The sequence below is a fragment of the Oryzias latipes genome, chromosome 10, assembly GCF_053564925.1.
Source record: "Oryzias latipes strain Hd-rR chromosome 10, Olatipes_Hd-rR_3.1".
NCBI lineage: Eukaryota > Metazoa > Chordata > Actinopteri > Beloniformes > Adrianichthyidae > Oryzias > Oryzias latipes.
This window is the reverse complement of record NC_136246.1, coordinates 29,840,051-29,861,489: the sequence shown is the minus strand read 5'-3', so window position 1 is coordinate 29,861,489 and position 21,439 is coordinate 29,840,051.

Below are 21,439 nucleotides of genomic sequence, written 5' to 3'. Positions count from 1 at the left end.
GTAGCCACACAGGAGTCCCCCCAAAAAAATAACACGTTTGGCATTCTATTGTTGCCACACCTGTGCAATAATCATTCCATCTAATCAGCATCTTGATTTGGCACACCTGTATGGTGGGATGGGTTATCTCACCAAAGGAAAAAAACTAACAGATTTTTTGACTAAATCAAAATGTTTTTGTTTTTTTCTAGGAGCAATATGCACAATGTTTTCAATTATCAGTTTTCTAGTTGAGCAGGCAGTTAAGGGTTAAGAACATTTATTAACTGAAAATCCATCAGCCACTTGTCATTGAAAATGTCACATCCCTGTTTGGGCACTAAGTTGCTTGCTAAAGAAATGATACAGTTTATACAAAATGACACTTTGTTTTATTTTATTTAGCAAAAAAACAAAAATGTCTTTTGTAAATTTGAATTGAAAGCACACCAGTATGACAGCCTGGCGTACTCACCTCAATCCTAAACTCAGTCAAATCCTCAAAGTGTTGTCTTTTTGAGAAAACTCCTGCATGCATGTGCAGGGAAACATGCTAATTCCACACAGAAAGTCCCAAAATCTGCTGTTTTGGTGGATTTCCTTGGTTTGCTTGGATCGAGGCCACAGTCCCTGTCACACCAGGTTTCAGTTCCAATGGGCCACAGCTGTTTCTCTCAGTTAATTACCCCTCTGTCTGCTTCAGTCCACAGTTTATTAGTCTTTATTGTCAGCTATCATGTTTTAAAAAACACCCTTTGGGTGTTGCTTGTTTCAGCTTTATCACAGTAAAGTTTTGTTTAATTTCATTGTTTGCAAAGGTTGAGGTAATTCATCAAACTCTTTGAGCTTCTGCATTTGGATCCTCTATTATCAGCTTTCCTGACAAAAAGAGCTCCAGCTGGGATTCAAACCACTACCCTCTGGATAGTAGTAGTTTTAGTGTCAACCACTACACAAATAAAATCCCTTCTACAAAAAAAAACATTTTCCAGCTTAACTTGCTGTCAGGAAGAAGATTTATCTAGCATCACAATTTAGCTAAGAGCTACTAACTAACTGTCTGCTCCTGCTGTCTAATTGCAGGCTCAAAATAGTCTCACTCTCTTGGGCGTCTTGGTTGCAGAAGTCAGATTGTGTTTCTGCATTCATCTGCTTTGCTGTGTTTCCTCTCCTATGAGGCCTGCAGAGCCACGGATGGACCTGCTCAGGTCTGCACGAGCTGCAAAGGAAACTGCAACAGAGAAAGAAAAGTCTAAACTTCTGGTGGAAGGTAACTTTTTCACCAACTCAGAAGAAATGCTGTTCCAGACTCCAGTTTCCCCGTGACCCTGAACGAGATGAAAGTAGGCTGCAGAACCCACTGCAACTGAATTACTGGGTTCTCCTCTGAGCATTTTATGGGCATGTAGATGTTTTTTTAGCCGCCTTTTAAGCTATAGTAATTATCTTTTAATTAGCCAATTACTGAATTTGGTTGCAGAGTGGCCTTCCTGAACCGGAGGAACAGTTGCGGCTTTAAGCGTTACACATTAACATTAAATTGGTTGAATTTGCATTCAAAGAAGATATCAAAGTGATGTTAACCTCACTGTGTTACTAAGACACCACTGTGGGGTTTTTTTCATTTTTTTTTTTATAGCATTAAATGTTAAATCTCTGGCGCAACTTTAACATTTTTGAAATAGAGTTAAATTAGAGAAGAATTTGATGGTACTTTAAGCTCTCCACAAACCATCAGTAATGTATGCAAATAAACTACGGAAATGCAATCATCAATACATCCTGGTCTACCTGTTGTTTTTTTATTTATTCTAGAGAACTGTTTACTTACATGGACCTACTGTGATAACTTCAGCTGTTAGAAGATTGGTTACCCAGAAGAAAATACATCTAATTACAAAAATTCAACTCTTTTTATACATTTATTAGTTCACATAATTTAAAAACAAAAAGGGTATACAGATGTTTTGTAATTTGAGACAAGTCTTTTTATGCATGGATCCATTTTTCTTCGTTCTTGTGAGGAATCAGTAGTGCAGGACCCTAAATCCAAGACGCTTAGTGGCAGAAAGATTAGCGATGGGTGAATGATACCGAGGCTTCAGAGCTTGTGTTGCTCTTCCTGTGGTGGAGGTGTTTGTAGCGGTGTGGCTGAGCTTGTTTCAGAACATTGTGTTTGGAAAAAATCTCTGACTCCTATGTTTAAACAGTGCTAGAATTCATGTGGATCACGTTAAAAGTTGTTTCAGTGAACCTGCATCATCTCATCTCTACTGTTTACATCCCATAATGCCCAGCTACGGGGGCCCTTTTGATCCAATTGTTCCGCTTATTCAGACTGAGGAATCTCAGAGCGAACTGCAGCTCCAGTCTGATTGGAAACAAACTGAGACCCCCTCCAAAGACGGGTACAAGAGCGGTTCCTGGTCGTCGGACCAGGGTCAACTTGAATGTATTGAAACTGAAAATGTGTTCCAGATTACCCGTGGAAATGAACTCTGTGGTTAGCTTTGAGCAAACCAAATGTGTCCAGTCTGAAAAAACTAACTCAAAAGTAACTTAATTTATACTTTAACAATTACAACAACAACAAAAAACACATTTCTCCTGACATAAGTCTTTATATAAGTCAGGGAAAAAATTCTGAAGTATCATAGAAAGTTAAAAGATCGCACAGGAAACCACTGATTATGTGTTCATTTTGAGCAGGATAAACGAGAGTTGTGGGTCTTTTTTAGGAACGTGTTTGCCTTTTAACTGTCAATCTTAAATTATCACTCGATGTCCTGTTTTAAAAAAGCCACATTTGAAGTGTAAAATTTTGCTGTCAGAGCTAAAAACGCAGAAACACCAGTCAAATACTGTAAAATCAAGTTCTCTGGATTCTGGGATCTGTCGTATTGCAAGGAAACCAGGAACTTTTTCCATCAATGCCTTTACCTTCCTTGCCTTAATGCTGGGAAAAATCTCACTTCGTTTCTCTTCTCCATTGAGACGGGTGCCGTAGAAATAGACAGTCCGGAAATAGACCTTCCCTCTCAGAAGAGCTCTCAGGAGAGGACCTGGACCAACAGCCAGATTTCCAGCATTGATATATAGGCCAGAATAGACAAATTTCAGGAATGTCATGCATTTTGTGGAATTCCTTTAAATCTTAAAAAAAAGTAGTTGCAAGCAAAATATGGATTTAATTGGAACAAGCTTGCTTTTAAGTGGGACACTTTGCTATCAATGCTATATATATTGTTTCCAATGTTTTTCTTCCTCCAGCAGCAAAAGCCTCCATTCATTTACCACCCATTTGCTCATCCACGCCTCATTTCCTGTTTGCCATGATGTCCACAGCTGTTCTCCTCAACAGCATGCGCAGGTCTCTTTATTTGTGCTTCTTAATCCTCTTTCTGAGTCATGTTGTTGTAAATTGGGTTGTGCATGAAGAAACATGCTTTCTCCCTGAAGAGAACGATGTAAACCACGAGGCTCTAATGAATGATGATCACGCAGTATGTTTATTAATTTGTCATGAAAGGAGCCGTGTGGCTCCTGGGGATAACGTGTGAAAAAGATCCTTTTATTGTGGTGGATAATCAACCTCTGGAGAGAAAAACTCTGGCTCATAAGTTTCTCTTCCAGTGGATCTGCAGGAGGGACTGCAGGTGCTGTGGTGATCAGGCTGGAGTCGATTTAAGGATCCAGTATCCTGATCTGAGGACCAGAGTGTGGCTTAAGGGCACAGTACAACAAATACTTCAGGGCACACCTGAGCGCCACTTAAGAAGATGCGGCCGCTCCTATCTACGACCCTCCAGACAACTCAAAAACACGCAGCACCTAAATGGATCAAACCCCTGCACATACTCGTGAGGGCACGTGACTAAGGCTTAAACTGTTCAGCAATAGTTTATGTAGCTCATTAAAGATCAAGTCTTGGAGTGAAGGGGGGAGTACAGGGCCCTTTTTATTTTCTAAATGAAACCATAAACAACCAAGAGAACTTTAGGCCATGTTTAAAAAAAAAACAGTTAGCCAAATGTTCAGATTTACGGGTTCGACTTGTTTAACTTTTATACTAAAACACTCTGTCAGTTTTTAAGCAGTTCTGGATACCAGAAGCTTCCCAACTTCAGTCAAAAACAAAGAAATAACAGGAGCAAGGAACATTTCAGACGCATTTGCTCCACTATATAGCACAGCCCACACAGACTTTAAATTAACTCCATCAGAGACCCAACATTAGGGTTTCTGTGCACAATCCAAGTCTGCTAAACACTTTCCATGTCAGAAATTATTTCACAGATGATTGGAAATCAATGCAATATATACTGGTTTGCAACCAGAAAGCAAAGGACGAAAGATTGAAAAAGATGTTGCAGAAAGGAATACCTGCCAGATTCTCGTCATTTTTGGTCCCCAAAGCGGCATAAAACTTCAAGGGAATGTGATTTGCTTTCAATCGTCTTCTGATTAAATTGAAATCTATTTTTACACCTCAGTGATGAGACAGGTTTTGCCAACAGTCTGTTTTTGGACTGAGGACTTCCAGCAGCTGCTCAGATAGGAGTGATGGCTCTCAGCAGAAAATTCGACACCGCTGAAGATGCTGAAGAGCCATTTATCCATTTTAAGATGTGAAATATAGACTTTGTACACAAACAGTTGTTTGCAAAGCAGTTAATGTACCTTATATGTGGTATGAGCTTCCAAATGGTTTTTAGTCACTCAAAAAATCTGTGCTTTTTCCAGATCTTTTGTGAAAATCTTAAAATATTAGCATCCCATAGAAAAAGATATGTTAGTTTTTCTTCATGCTGAATGGCAGTGATTAGGTTATTTGTCTGACCTTGCCTACATCAAGACAAAGGCCGTCTGGTGTTTCTTCCAGTCCTGCTCTTCCTGCAGAAGGCTCGAAGGTTTTTTAATGATACATTTCCAATAATACTGACAAAAACACATTTTTCCAGGTGGCTTTTTGGAGTAAATAAACCTTTGTGGGAACCAAACCAACCAACGACAGAACCAGGAAATCCTTACTGAATATAAACCAAACTAAAAGGCAGAATTGTCACAGTTCCCCTCCCCAGAGGGACAAATTCCAGATGTCCTGGCACATGACATCAGTTGAATAGAGGGAGACTTGGATGAGCGCCAGAACAACGGTCAACCCGAGGGAGAAGGGCATCGTGGCAAACCTGTCCTTGGTAACGGAAAAGGAAGAGGAGAGGTCCCGGTGACCCTCCTTAAGGACAGGATCCCTGAATAGGTATTTTTCTCAGATAGGAATCATATTCACAGATGCTGCGTAAGTCAACACATCTAAAAGTTTTAGCTGAGTTTTATTTTATTTATTTTTATTTATTTTTTTAACTTGTCCTGTCCAACAGCTGGGCAGACAGATGAGTGCTGAGGGCCTCTTGTGTTGGACATATTTTACTTTAACAAGAGGGGTTATTAATCTTCAGACAAACCAAAGGTATGTCTGAATAAACCCCTTTTGTAATTGAGGCCAAACTTTATTAATTTCAATCATGTTTGAAAATCTTTAGTGTTGGACCGGACGGAAAAGGAAAGAGGGGAAGAAGAAAGAGGAGAAGAAGGGGGGGTAGGAGGGTGATAATAGGAGGGGAAGGGGGATAAGACCATGAAGCAGCATAAAGCAACAAGTTTACTGGTTGTTAATCACTATGGTAAGGTTCAAATGTAGTACAAAAAGGGCGGAGCCTGTCCACACACACACTCAAATGTTATAAACACACCTGCTAGCTGCAAAAATGTCCACCTGTCGACATGTACACAAAACAGATAGTGTTCACATGCATACTTATGCCTTAAAACCAACTAGTGTGAAATATTTCAGTCATTCAGTCATGCAAACTGAGCTAACACCTGTGCTCAGGTGAGTGTTTATGTTCTTCTAAAATGGATGGTGGAACGTGAAAAGAAGGAGGGAGAGTGCCCAGCCATCCCCACCCCAAGACCCCCACCGCAGTGGCAGCCGGAATCCCCCCAACGCCATCTAAAAGTTTTAGCTGAGTTTTATATATATGAGAACTAGACTGAATGACTCCTCCCCCTCGTGCCCCAAACAGAAGGTATCCACTGGCTCCAAGAAGCCAAAATACCTTCTATAAAGAAATAAACAGCTATTACTCAGTCATTCTATTTGTCCTGATTGACTAGAGTGATTGCCATAGAAACGATAACTATAAAGAAACGACAAACGACATTCATATTGTAAAGAATTGGCCAGTTCTCATATACAGTCTGCTGCTTTTGACACTGTTGATCATAGGATGCTTTTACACAGACTCCAAGCCTGGGTTGGAATTTCTGGTTCTGCCCTAAGTTGGTTCAAGTTATATCTCGAAGACAGGAAATATTTTGTTGAAATTGGGCGTTGTGTCTCAGACCGCATGGCTTTGAACTGTGGTGTGCCCCAGGGATCAATCCTGGGACCCCTTTTGTTCAACCTCTACATGATGCCATTAGGTAAGTTAATTTGCAGTGATAAAATATCTTATCACAACTATGAAGACGATACTCAGATCTATGTGTCACTGACACCAGGTGAATATGGGCCAGTTGATTCACTCAGTTATTGCATCCAACAGATCAGTGCTTAGATGCAAAACAACTTTCTCCTCCTAAACTCAGACAAGACTGAAGTCATCGTCTTTGGTCCACAGAAAAAAAGAGAAAGAGTCAGCAGTGACCTTCACTCTCTGTCTCTAAAACCTCCAAATCAAGTCAGACACCTAGGGGTAATCATGGACTCTGACCTGAATTTTAACAGCTATATCAAGTCAGTAACATCAGCAGCATTTTACCATCTAAAAACTTTGCCAAAATCAAAAACATAGTGTCAAAGCCAGACAGGGAGATACTTATTCATGCATTTGTCTCCAGTAGGTTGGATTACTGTAACGGTCTGTTCACTGGCCTCCCCAAACGAGCTGTAAAACAGCTTCAGTACATCCAGAACGTTGCTGCTCGAGTCCTGACTAGAACCAGGAAGTACCATCGCATCAGTCCTGTGCTCAGGTCTCTGAGACTTTAAAGCAGCTCTGCTTGTTTACAAGTCTCTCCATGGCCTTGCACCAAAGTACTGTACATCTCTGACGTGTTAGCGCCATATGAACCATCTCGGACTCTGAGGACCTCAGGGACCAGACTCCTGCAGGAGCCCAGAGTCAGGACTAAGCAAGGGGAATCAGCGTTTCCGTCTTATGCAGCTAAAAGCTGGAACAGCCTACCTGAGGTTGTGAGAAAGGCCTCTACTGTGCTAAGGTTCAAATCAAGTCAAAAAACATTCCTGTTTAGCCTTGTATGTAACTGAAGGGTCCTTTTTTGACACCTCTTTTCATATTCTTTTCTCTTTCATTTCTTTTAATGTAAATTTTATAATGATTATGTATGTTTTTAATCTTTGCACTGTTATGTATTGTGATTTAATACATTTTCCTGCTTTGTTAAGCACTTTGAAGTACTTTCTGTACAAATTGTTCATTCATTTTCTATTCCGTTTTTCACTTTCGGGGTCACGGGGCTGTCGGAGCCTATCCCGGCCACTTGTGGGCGAAGGCAGGGGACACCCTGGACAGTTTGCCAGTACAAATTGTGCTATCCAAATAAACTTGCCTTGCCTTGCCTTACAGTCAATAGTGTTTGTACCACCATTGTGCAATACAAGCTTCATGCACTAAATTAGCACAAAATTGTATCACATCTTGGACATTATCTTTTTATCTTATCACAAGTTGCTTCAGCCCGGAGCCGGTTTAGCTCGTGCTGATTTGCGGCGCCTGCCGTCTGTGAAACCTGGGTTCGAATCCGGGTTGCTCCCTGTTCCCTTCTCTACTTCTGTGCCAGTCCCAAGCCCGGTTGCTTTGAGAGGGTTGTGTCAGGAAGGGCATCTGGCGTAAAACATTGCCGAGTTTACCATGCGACTCGTTCACTGTGGCGACCCCTGATGGGAAAAGCCGAAAGAGAAACAACAACAAGTTGCTTCAGCCCTGTGAGATTCAGTCTCTCCCTAAACTGTTACGGTAGTTTTTAATTCAATCTGTAGATCCTAAACAGTGTTTGCAAGAACCATCAAAGCCTCAAAGGGAAATGTAATGTTTGTTTCACTGAAAATTTTTCCCCACCCACCGCTGATCACCTGGATCAGGTGTTTATGACAAATTAGACGCTGCAAGGGCCTTTGCTGATTGGAGTATCTACACAAAAATGACTGGTTTATCCATTTATCTGACAGGTACTGTAATGCTCAAAATGAGTTTCCTAAATCACAATGAAGAAACTGCATTTTTCTGGGTTAACTGAATATAACTCTGCACACATGGACCTTGGAGACAATTAATTGTAAAGGATGGACCTTTCTTTTCAACCCGGCAGTACACCAATAAATCCCATGATCTCTTTAATCACAATTGAGAGACAACAAATATTAAAGTAGTCGTGGCAGCAAAAAAGCCTATTATCATCATCCAAGAGTAAATTAATGCAGATTTGGAGCATTAACTGGTTTTAAATTAAGTTAATTTGTGGGCCAAGGTGAAAGAGCTCATTATCCTTTGTCATTAGGATAGGGAATGGATTTCAATAATTATCTACTGTCTCTGTAGCAATTAACTTGCCAGAGATTTAATCCAGTTTACAGTGATATCTGTGAACAGATTCCTACTGTACAGTAAATGCAACACAATAATGAGGTGTAGTGCTGCAGGCGGAAACACCAGCGAGCTACGCTGATCGGATGCTTTTACAGAGATCAGTCCAAGCAACTTTTTTTATTTTAAAAATCAATTGTTTTGGCTTGAGATGTCTTTTTGTTGGAAAACTGTCACCCATCCATCCAAACACAGACTTCGCTTTTCTCCAGACAAGAACAGCCATCTGTCTAACGACATTTTAATTGCACCAGGATTAATTCTGCTGGGATCAAAGCCCACAGTCATGGACTGGTCCCCAAAATATTCTGCTGTTTATTCCAACGGACAGAAGAGCAAATCGTTCCCACGTTCTAATCTAGAAAGTGCAAATTTAAACAAAGAATTAATTGATGAGAGTCTGAGCTGCTAATAATAAATTACAACTGGCGCTAATAGATTTCTTCAGAGAGAGAGAGAGTGAAGCAGAAAAATTAACAATTCAATCTTCATGATTTATTTTGTTGTACATTAGCTGGTTTTTAAATTATGGATTGCAAATGGCAAGAAAAAAATTAGAAAAAATTTGACTAAAAGCAGAGGGGGAAGACAAGTAGGGCAAATCTAGAATGTGCTAAAGCAGAAAACTGTCATAGAATGTATTATTGTAGGGTCTAAAAATGTGTTTTTATCAGAATTTTTTCATTTTATGTGAGCAATGATTTACATTTTGACCTCTCCCTGAATGCTTTTTTTTGCATCCAGCTGCAGACACACCATTGCAGCTCACATAAAACATCTGTTAACGCTTTAACAACAGACCACTGGCTCCAGTGTTTGCAGTCTTTGGACAAGTGCAAGTCTTCAATAGTATACACAACTAACATAATTCAAGCAGATTCTGAAGTGGAAAAAGTTGCCTTTCTCATCAGAATCAGCGGATTCAGAGGGCAAGAGTTACGTTATGTCAAAGACAGCTCTGGTTTTACAGGGTTAAACCCAGTTCAATAAGAAGAGATATTTAGGTATGTGTATAAAGATTTTTGGTGTTCCAGAAACATGTACATTAAATAAGTCCATAATCTTTGGTTGTTTGGTTGTGGGTCAATGAGGTCTTGCGTCGTTGGGATGAAACCAAGAGCTTGGTGGTGCTTCAAAGTCATCCCGAAGCATCACTCCAGGTGGAAAACAGGGATAAAGAGAGACTACAAACCATCTAAAATACAGACAACCATTAAGGAATTTAAAGATGGTGATTAGCTGAAAAAGAAAGGATAGAATTTTAGCTATTAATTCAATGTGAAGGGCTAATTGAGGATGGCGTAGAGAGTAATGTAACAACCCACTCAGACCTTACATTAACATCAGGGTTCCAGTCACTGACTGTATACGAGAACTGGAATGAGTTGCCCCTCCCCCTTTGTGTTCCAAACAGGAAGTCCCTGCTGGCTCCAAGAAACCAAAATCCCAAAGACTTCTATGGAGACATAAACAGCTGTTAGTCATTCTACATGTCAGAAAAACCACTCTTGCTCTGCAAACTGTTTTAATATGTTTTTGCTAATCCCAATATTTTTTCAGGATACATGTTCTGTAATGCAACTTATCCACTTTAATAACTGGCCTTAATAAAAGTATGTGGTCCCTGCTGACCCCCACGTCCAACGTTGAAATAGTTTGACAGATTTTGTGTAGTCTGTTTTCAAGTCATGGGGGTGTGGACTTCAACCAAGCTCACTTGGACTCAGATTGATTTGGACCAATCCCTGCTTACTGATAATCGTCAACTAAATTCCCTTCATTTCACTGGAGCAGGAAGTAAGTCATTAACTTTGGCAAACGTCAAACTGACTCTGTCAAGTTCTCATTTACCAGCAGTCAGCAACCTGAGGCTCTGAAGAATCATGCGATGTTAAATTAGTTTGAGTTAAACGCATATTCTAATCTATGCTGCACAGTAGTGTCAATTTATTCTCATGTTAGAAAATGTCATGTTAGAATTGGTTTTCATACATTTTTAATTCAAGTAAATGTGCTGCAGCAAGAAGATCTTATTTGAGACTGGGTGTGTTTTATTGTGAAAGGAACTGTCATGACTTGCTAGACTAGACAGACCCAGATGCTGGAACCCGGAAGGAAGACTCAGGTAAGTTTTGAGGTAAGTGATGGAGTTTATTATTATCGGGTGGGGTTGGAGTTGTGGCAGAGCTTGAAGTTGGATGATGGCTTGCGGCGAGGCTAGAGGTTCTGCTATGGCTCGTGACGTGATTGGAGGTTCGGCGAAGCTTCGTGGCGTGGCAGGTTGACTCCGTGGTGTAAGATGCTCGGGTAGTCTGGAGACTCAGGCTTCAACTCGTGGTAATGTAATCCTGACAACAAGGCAGAAGTTAAATAAGACAAGAGCAAAAAAACACATAACCTAGAAATACTAGACGACCAGACTATGCACCATCTGGGGCAACAAACTGGTGATGAATACTGGTTCTGGATCTCCTTAAGTAGGTCTGGACGCACAATGAGGAGAGTGGAAACAGCTGAGTTGAATCAGGAACCAAGCAGAGAGGGGAGGAAGAGGAGAGCTGCCAGAGGCACCATGACAGGAACTTGTATGTGCTGCTGTCCAAGGTAAAAAAGTTAAAGTTGTTATATATAGCAAACTAAAATATTTATAATTCAAGTACTGTAAATATTTAAAAGATTACATTTTATAAATTAATGACTCAATGGCTACAAAAACATAATTAAAGTGTATTCCAGTGAAATGGGAAAAAAGGCTCTTTTAGCTTTAGAGATTGCAGACCTCTGTCATATACCGACCCGGGTTCAAACACAATGACAACTGGTCCATACAGGGGGAGTCCTCATCAGTTCATGTATGGCTGAGTCAAATGTTACCAATGTAAGGATCTCCTCTAGCTTCAGAGTCTCCCCCTATCCTCTGACCCATGTTTGTCAACGGGTTCATGGAGAACAGGAAAAATTGAAAAATTATTTATTATGGGAATTCAGACTGGATCCTTATTTTGAAACACTTGTAGGACAAAAGGAGATACATGGAAAATACTTCTTCAAACTAAAACACACATACTAAATGTAAGGCAAACAACATCCATCCATTTTCCAAACCCGCTAAATCTCTTTCGGGGGTCATGGGGTTGCTGGAGCCTATCCAAGCTGCTGTTGGGCGAAGGCGAGGTGCACCGAGAACAGGTCGCTGGTCTGTCGAAGGGCTGCAGATGAAATCAAATTAAAAATGACGAATTAAATTTTGTTTTAATCTGCAAAGCATGCAGAAGGTTTACAAAAAAGCAAGACATTACAGTCAATTACCAAAAAAGCGTTCTGCTGTTTAGTCCTGAAAGGAAGTTTAAAATGATCCACCACAGCGGTGATGGCATTTATTCGGTGTGGCTTCAGTAAACCCTTCAAAAGAGATGTATTTAGTCCCAAAGGTTGACCTTCAGTAACATGGAGAGGAATGATTGAGTCATTACTCAGCCTTGAATCCCCACTTCAGTTTGCTTTCATTGCCAATGTTCCCTGTTCTATGAATTAAGAGATATTTGGACATAATGTCCAGAAAACCTGGCATAAACAGTAACAACAGACAAAGGCTGTGATAAAAGCATCACGCTTAAACGCAAACTGAAAGAGCCCCTCATTTTAATCTGCTCTGAATCCATGAAATATCACTAAGCTTTAAAGCTTTTTTAAATACCCAATACAGGTTTGATTGTTTTTGCACTGAAATTATTGTTTTCTCATAAGCATATAGTTATTAAATGTTGTGTGCCATAAATGGACCTCAACCACATCAAACACATGAAAATAAAGATTAACTCTGCAGATAAACGGATGGATTTGGTCATGCAGCATTTATTCTCCGTAAACCAGCGTTAACCAGTCTGCATTAAAATAAACTCCTCTTAGAGTCCCAGTTCACAGTCAATTTTATTTAATTCCTAGATTGTTAAATCCTCGGAAGGCAGGAAGTACATTGTCAGAAATGGGAGAAACCTGTACAATACATGAATTCAAAACCTTTATTTTGAAATCCAGACCCAAAATCAAAACATTGGTAGTGCTAATAAAATTAGAAAAGCACACTGGAGCAGATGTGAGCCGCTGTGAGAAGAAAAAACAGATCATCAGACGTCACAGCAATTATGTTAAAGCAGGAATCTTTTAGCGGCTCGGTGAAATCAAATCAAATTAAACTTTATTTATTAAAAAATAAAAGCCTTTCTCATACATTGCGCAACTCGAGGCGCTTTAACATTTACAACAAATTTTTAAAAAACCACACGCAATATTACAATAAACACCCAACCCACCCTTCACCCCTCCCACTTCCCTCCATTAAAACATGCGACCCGTGACCCCAAATACAATGAAAACTGAAAAAAGTAACTTCTAAAAGAAATTTAAGGCTTGGCTCTGTTGTAAGGAAACAGTATTTGGGAATCTCTTTATACCAGGAACCAGCTCGACTGTAGGAACATCGCCACAGTGCGCACCCAGACCAAGACAGCAAAGGGGTCCAATTGACAGCCGTGAGGCTGCAATGTGAAACTCCAGCTGCCCCAGCAAGGGCAACAACCGCGGCAACAACCACTGACCAAGCAGGCAAAGCCCTGGCATAAAAGATCCCCACAAGAAACACTGTAAAATCACGATAAGATGCTAAAATTAAAGACATAAGCTGAATATAAAAACATAAAATTGAGAACAAGATTAAATGCATATAATGAAATTAAATAGATAAGAAAAAATATACTAAAACTTATAGAATAAATAAGCAGATAAGATCAACTAAAAGTGAAATTAAAAAAGTTGGTTTTGAGCCTCTTCTTAAAAACCTCTGCGGTCTCTGCGGATGACAGCAGCTTGATGTTGGTTCATGTTTCCATTGTAACCCTCTTGATTTACAGGTTAGTCCAGGGGTCGGGAACCTATGGCTCGCAAGCCATATATGGCTCTTTTGATGGTCACATGTGGCTCGCAGACAAATCTTTTATTATACTTTTTTTTTTTTTTTTTTTCATTAGACCAGTCCTTCTCGTGCGCGATGCGATGCCAGAGGCGCGCAGTAGTATCGGTGCTTGGGGAGAAAAATCTGCACCGCATATCAGTTTATTATTATCTAATTTTTCTCAGAGTTTGTACCAGCTGGAAACCTGTGAATTGCCGTGCCTAATACTGCGCGCTCTTTCAGTTGCGGGGACGGGATGTGTGAGGGAGAAAGCAGAGGGTGGGGGTGTGGGGTTGTGGGGACCGGCAGCAGGTGAATCGCGCAGGGATTATAAAAACGTAAAACCCACTTCCCGTCACTCACTGCAGCGTGTGAGTGTGTGTTTGGCTCCACGTCTGCATGTGAGCAGTCTTTGTCACATCTACAGAACATTCAGACCTAAGATCACGTTAAAGTCTCAACGCCTGCATGAAGCAGAAACTCACCACGTATCAACCAGACTAGACCATCAGCAGAACTACCACGAGAAATACTCATCATTTATTAGCAACAGCATGACGATGTTATTAAAAATAATCCACAGACTTATTGTACTTTAAAAATGTTGAAATTACATCAAATACACATATTCATTTTTATATTTAGTTTTAAACATATTGTAGCATCCCCGTGTTCTGTTCATTCGTTAATGTTTTATTAGATGCTAAATTGCTCTGTTGATTATGGAGAACAGTGGGCGTGGCGGGAGAGGGGAGGAAGAGCCGCGAGACTAGGAGGGAAGCTCGTTTTTAGTTGGGGAGGCTGACCCTGTTTTTGTACGGCGTGGTTACGGCCGACAGTAACCGAGTGTTCGGAATAAATGAGGAGTTTATGGTGAAACCAGCGTCTGCATTCATTGAAACGCCACATTGGTGTCAGAAGTAAAAGCAATCAAACAAAAAAAGGAGAACTTCTGAGTTCTGACTCACCTCACCGCTAGTCTGGTAGGGCTTGCCGTGCATTGCAACTCAGTCAGCGGGGAAGATGGCGACGCCGCGAGGAAAACCCGACGCTCGTCCCAAAATTAAGGAGGAGATGACGCACGATGATCGCGCTGGTCTGCCTGGACATCTGGTAGGATTGAGCCACGCTGCGGAGCATGTAGCCCGTCTGAGACAAACAGCAAGGGAGATGGCTGCTGATGCCGGCTTCAGCGAGGCAGCCAGAGCCGGCGCGAAAAAGCCCGCGGACAGTGACGTCAAGCCGAATGTAAACAAAGATGGCGGCGCCCGGCCAGCCCAATTCCAGGTGAAAACTCCGAAATACTCCGGCAAAGCGGATTGGGAGGCTTTCCATGCCCAGTTTGAACTTTTAGCGCATGCTGCAGGCTGGTCAGAAGATGTTAAAGCTCTACAGCTGGCCATTTGCCTCACAGATGAAGCATTAACATGCCTGCTGCTGCTCAGCCCTGCAGAAAGGGGTGACTATAAAGCTCTGGTCAGTGCTCTACAGCGGCGGTTTGGACAGTGTTGCAGACCCAGTGTCCTTCGTTCGGAGTTGGCAAACAGATTAAGACATGACGGTGAGCCGCTCCGCGTACTGGCCAATGACATTGAAACCCTAACAAGGAGAGCATATGCCCACATGCCTGCTGATGTGCAGAGTGAACTAGCCAGAGATCAGTTCATCAGAGCCATAAGCCCCAGAGAGCTGCGGATTCAGACACAACTGGCACATCCCTCCAGCCTGCAGGAGGCTCTGGAGCTAGCCCTGGAACGTGAGATGGTTGGAGCAGCAGCAACAGAGAACGACTCCGCTGGCAGCGGTCCAGTCGTAAGGACTGTGGTACACGCAGACTCAAGCCAAGAAAAGCCAGCATGGGCGGATGAATTGACTGAACTGATCCGAGCTATGGCCGTGCAACCACCGCGCACTGGCGCTCGCGCTCGCCGGGACCCACCCGTTTGCTGGGTGTGCGGCCAACCTGGCCATATCAGCGTGCGGTGCCCAAAACGGGCTGGTGTTCAGGGAAACGACTCCGGGCCTGTGTAGATGGGACGACACAGGCCCCAACCTCTGTGTCCCCCACTGCCTCATTTCCCCAGGTTGAAACCCAGCCGAACAGCTGGAGCGGGGCTTCACTGTGGCCAAAGACAGATGACGATACAGAGTCACTGAGGGTGGTGGGCTGGACTCATAAAGGAGATTTTTGTCACATACCTGTCGCCCTGGCCGGGACCCCTTGTATAGCTCTTATTGACAGCGGCTCCACAGCTACACTTTTGAGACCTGACCTGGTTCCTGCGGGAACACAGCTGGAACCTACAATCGTGAAACTGCGGACTGTAACCGGTGAGCTCGCTCCTATGTTGGGGAAAGGGACAGTGGCCATACAGATTGGAGAATTTTCTGTGGACTTTAAGGTGTGGGTTGCAGCAGTGCAGGACCCCTGCATATTGGGACTGGACTTTCTGCGGGCTGCCAGCTGCGTGCTGGATCTGGGAAATAACACGCTGGCCTTTCCCAGGGGCCCCACAATCCCAATGGTGCATTCTTCACAGGTACCCAGACCGCAACTGCCTGCTGCTAAGGTGAGAGGAGCACACCATCGGTTAGACCCCCCACTTCAAAACTTTCCGCTTCCTCACCACCCACAGCCCCCGGCGGTTGCACAGCCTCCCGCCTCAACCCGACAGCCTTCTGTTGACAAGTTGGACAGGTTGACTGAATTAAGAAAGGTATGGGAACGCAGCTGTGATAACTTAGACCCTGGGCAGCAGGAGGAACTGTGGCAGGTGTTGTTAGAATTCAAGGACATTTTTGCTCTGTCTGAAGAAGAAGTTGGCTTGACACACCTGGTCCAACATGAAATCCACACTGGTGATGCACGGCCCATCAGGACACGCCCCCGCCGCCTCCCATTCGCACACCAAGTAGCTGCTGATGATGCAATTGGTGAGATGCTGAGGGCTGGCATAATTGAGCCGTCTGACAGTCCCTGGGCCTCGGGAGTGGTGATGGTTAACAAAAAGAAGAGCTCAAAAATGAGGTTCTGTGTGGACTACAGGCCACTGAACAGTGTGACTAGAAAGGACTCATATCCATTACCCCGCATTGATGAGTCTTTGGACTTGGTGTCCGGTTCTTCCTGGTTCTCCTCCTTGGACTTACGGAGTGGATACTGGCAGGTGCCCCTCAGCCCTGAAGCCAAACCAAAGACTGCTTTTTGCACAGGGAGGGGGCTTTGGCAGTTTCGTGTTCTGCCGTTTGGCCTGTGCAATGCTCCGGCCACCTTCGAACGTTTAATGGAAAAGGTGCTGGCCGACACCCCTCGACAGGAATGTCTGATATATTTGGACGACATTCTGGTCCACGGGGGCTCCTTTGAGACAGCTTTGGGGTCTCTGCGGCGGGTTCTACGGAGAATAGCAGCAGCTGGTCTGAAGCTCCACCCTGACAAATGTTGCTTTATGAAGGGAGAGCTTGAGTTTCTGGGGCACAGGATTGGTGGAGATGGCATCAGCACACTGGAGGAGAAAGTGCAAGCAGTGAGAGACTGGCCAACCCCCACCAATCTAAAAGAACTGAAGAGTTTCATCGGCCTAGCTTCCTACTACAGGCGTTTCGTGCGGGGCTTCTCTTGTATAGCTGCACCTTTGTTCGGCCTACAGAGAAAAGACAAGGATTTTGCCTGGACACCAGAGTGCGAGCAGGCCTTTGGCTCTTTAAAGAAAGCCTTGACAGAGTCTCCTATTCTTAATCCCCCGGACCCCAACCTTCCATTCATTCTGGATACAGATGCCAGCGAGGTAGGAATGGGGGCAGTGCTGAGCCAAGTTGGATCGGAAGGGGAGAGAGTGGTGGCGTACTTCAGTCGTACTTTCAACAAAGCAGAGAGGCGCTACTGTGTGACGCGCAGAGAACTCCTTGCCATTGTGAGAGCATTTAGCCACTTCAAGTATTACCTGTGTGGACTACCGTTCACTGTTCGTACTGACCACTCAGCACTTCAATGGTTGATGTCCTTCAAGGAGCCAGAAGGACAGATTGCACGTTGGCTGGAGGAGTTGGCACCGTACACCTTCAAAGTGGAGTACAGAGCAGGAGCTCACCATACCAACGCTGATGCCATGTCCCGGCGGCCCTGTGGCCCTCTTGGGTGCGGATACTGTGAAAAAAGGGAGACCCGGGAAACAGAGCTCTGCGTTGAGGAGCTGGGCCCCGTGGACAACCGTGATGACCCGATCTGCAGGGCAATACAACTCGTCAGCCCCCTTGAATGGAGAGCACAACAGGAACAGGATGTTGACCTGAAACCTGTGCTGCGGTGGGCGGAGGCTGGGCAGAAACCAAAGTGGGAGGAGGTAGCTGGGTGTTCACCGACCACCAAAGGACTGTTAGAAAAGTTCGGGGCCCTACGATTGAAGGACGGGGTGCTTCAGAGAGCCTGGAAGGAACCAGCAACAGGGGAGGAGAGGTGGCAGATTGTGGTCCCCAGTTCCCTGAAACAATCTGTTCTAAAAACCTGTCACGGAACTACAGGAGCCGGCCATTTCGGAATTTCAAAAACTCTTCGACGACTCCGACAAGGGTTTTATTGGGGCCGGTTGAGGAGGGATGTCGAAGACTTTTGCCGTCGCTGCGATCTCTGTACAGCATACAAGGGCCCGCCAGATCAGTCACGTGCCCAGCTCCAGCAGTTGGCTGTGGGCGCCCCAATGGAGAGGGTAGCTGTGGACATTATGGGCCCCTTTCCCCGCACAGACCACGGCAACCGCTACGTTCTCGTAGCCATGGACTATTTTACAAAATGGCCCGAGGCATATGCCATACCAGACCAGGAAGCAGAGACTGTAGCAGATGCTTTGGTGGCTGGGATGTTTGCCAGATTTGGAACACCGGAGATCATCCACAGCGATCAAGGCAGAAATTTTGAGTCTGCAGTATTTGGTGCTATGTGTAAGCAGCTGGGCATACAAAAGACACGGACCACACCTTTGCATCCCCAGAGCGATGGATTGGTCGAACGGTTCAACAAAACGTTGGCAAAACAACTTGCCATCCTCACAGCCGAACACCAACGGGATTGGGACTGCCATTTACCCCTTGTTCTTTTGGCCTACAGGTCTGCTGTGCAGGATTCTACATTGTGCACTCCTGCTCTGCTGATGTTGGGACGAGAGCTACGGACACCAGCCGAGATGGCTTTTGGTAAAACCCCAGACACACCAGCAGTTCCACCAGGACCGGAATATGCCAGGAGACTCCAGGACCGGATGGACTCTGCCCATGCATTTGCTCGTGATCAGCTACAGAAAGCGGGTGTACGACAGAAACGGAACTATGACATGAGGGCCAGAGGAAGAGACTTTAAAGCTGGGGACCTAGTGTGGGTGTACAGTCCTAAACGGAGGAAGGGTAGGTGCCCCAAACTTGACTGCCACTGGGTTGGGCCTTGTGAAGTGTTGGAGGTGCTGGGTGAGGTAGTATATAGGGTCCGACTCCCACCTAGGGGAAGACGGGTGGTTCTCCACCTGGACCGGCTTGCCCCTTATAGAGGTGATGCTCAACCTCAGCAGTTTTCTGGACCCCCAAAACATCCTCCAAGAAATGTGACACCCCCATCCGACGTACATTCTTGCCCCCTTCTACAACCTTCTCTTTCTGCCCCTTCCCTGGACTCTACCCCTGCTCCTCAGCTGGAGGTTCCAGAAACACGAGCACAACCCCAAACTCTCACTCCAAGGAGGCCTCAGAGACAGAGAAAGCCTCCAGGCCACCTCGAGGACTTTTTCTGCGGCCCCTCGGGACGAGGGACTTTGTAAGGGGGAGACAGTGTAGCATCCCCGTGTTCTGTTCATTCGTTAATGTTTTATTAGATGCTAAATTGCTCTGTTGATTATGGAGAACAGTGGGCGTGGCGGGAGAGGGGAGGAAGAGCCGCGAGACTAGGAGGGAAGCTCGTTTTTAGTTGGGGAGGCTGACCCTGTTTTTGTACGGCGTGGTTACGGCCGACAGTAACCGAGTGTTCGGAATAAATGAGGAGTTTATGGTGAAACCAGCGTCTGCATTCATTGAAACGCCACAATATTGTCGCGGACTGAGTTGGGCTGGGTGGCTGTTGGGCCGCGTTATAAGTTCTGGAGTTCAATGAACGCATCAAGCAGAGATCTGATTGGCCCTCAGTTCTGTCGCTCATTCTGTTGTTAGGTAGTTTGGACCAATGGAGTTCAGCTATGGGCCGAATAAGGGAAATGGGAGGGCTGACGCGGCAGTGAGGGAATATAAAGTTGGGAGACGCGCTCTCGTCTCAGCGGGAGAGATTCAGGAGTTGCTGAATTAATTTTACGGCGTTTGTTGCGGTCAGCAGTAACCAGAATAAAGAACCTTAAAAGAGGTTAAGTCTCCGTGCCTCAGTGTGGGAAAGAGACACCACATTATTGTATGGCTCTTTCAAAATTACAATTAAAAATATGTGGCGTTTATGGCTCTCTTGGCCAAAAAGGTTCCCGACCCCTGGGTTAGTCTGAAGTTTTACAAATTAAAGGTCAAATAAAGATCTGCTATATTCATCCAACAATTTCCTCTTTTTGCAGATTTTAAAGTATTATTAACAAAAAGGCATTCAGATCACTCGTAGCTCTGCTATTAAAAAAAAACAACATATTAATCATGAGTTGGAGTGGAGATAAAAGTCTGTGGCTTTTATTCACAAAACAATAATTACTAACACAATAGAACTGTCAGAAGTCAGAACTCTCCCCCTCTGGTCACCGACAGGAACCATCTCCAGAGTTCTAGCCACACTTCCTGGATGCCGAACATCTGACTGTCATTCACTCAGTCAACCACAGCTTAAGCACTGTAATGAGCTGAGCTCAATGCGAAGTCTTGTTTCTGCTGTTCTGCCTTCATTACTGAGCATGATAGCTGGACCTGTCCTTCTGTCTCATGATCCTGACTCCGTTTGCCTGCCGCCTGCCCTGACCCTCGCCTGGATTTTGACCTTTTCGTCTCTCCTCTGATGCATCCATGCCTGTTAGTGACTCAGACCTGCCTGACCCTAGTTTAGCTTTGTGGACTTTTAGCTGAGTTAAATAAACCTGCTGCATTTGGATCATGCTGTCTGCCTGTTCTTGTGACAAGAACAACTTCTTATTGGCAATGCACACCTGATTTGAGAAATCAGAGGTAAGACCAAGATTTGAGAAAACCAGCAGAACAATGGTCCATGAGTGTAGAAGAACCCTGGGAAATGACACTACTAGAACCAAACCTGTGAAATATCACTTCAGCAGACAATTTATCATGTATATTTAATATGACAGATAAATGAATGGATGGAAAAAGCTAAGTATCGTTCTTGAAGAATGCTGAAAAAGGCCTCTCAGTTTGGTTTGATACAATTATTTTGAAGCAATGTGCTGAGTGCATCTGAGGTTAATAAAGTATGATTCTGTCTCTGTTTGGTGTGACAGGAGCATCACTCTATGGGTATGTGGAAGAGGAAGAAGAGTCGACAAAACTTGACAGTTCTGGTTTATAAAATGCCGCCTGAGTTGCTGCTGTCAAATCTGGACCCCAAAACCGTCTGCCTGTACAACAACCTGAAAGCATGGCAGCTCCAACTCTGCTCTCATTCCTGATTCCTGACAGCAGGTCAGCACAGTTTTTCCCACCTCAGCCACTGGCAGACCCGTGGGATGAAGAAGACTCAAACTACAGCAGGTTGCTGAAATTATGTAGGACGTTTGTTGACTTTGAAAATCCCATAAGGCTGTAAATTTCAATATCAAATATTCACCAAAATGGACATGGGGGGAAAAAACAGGATGTAGTGGTACAAGCATGATCATTAGCA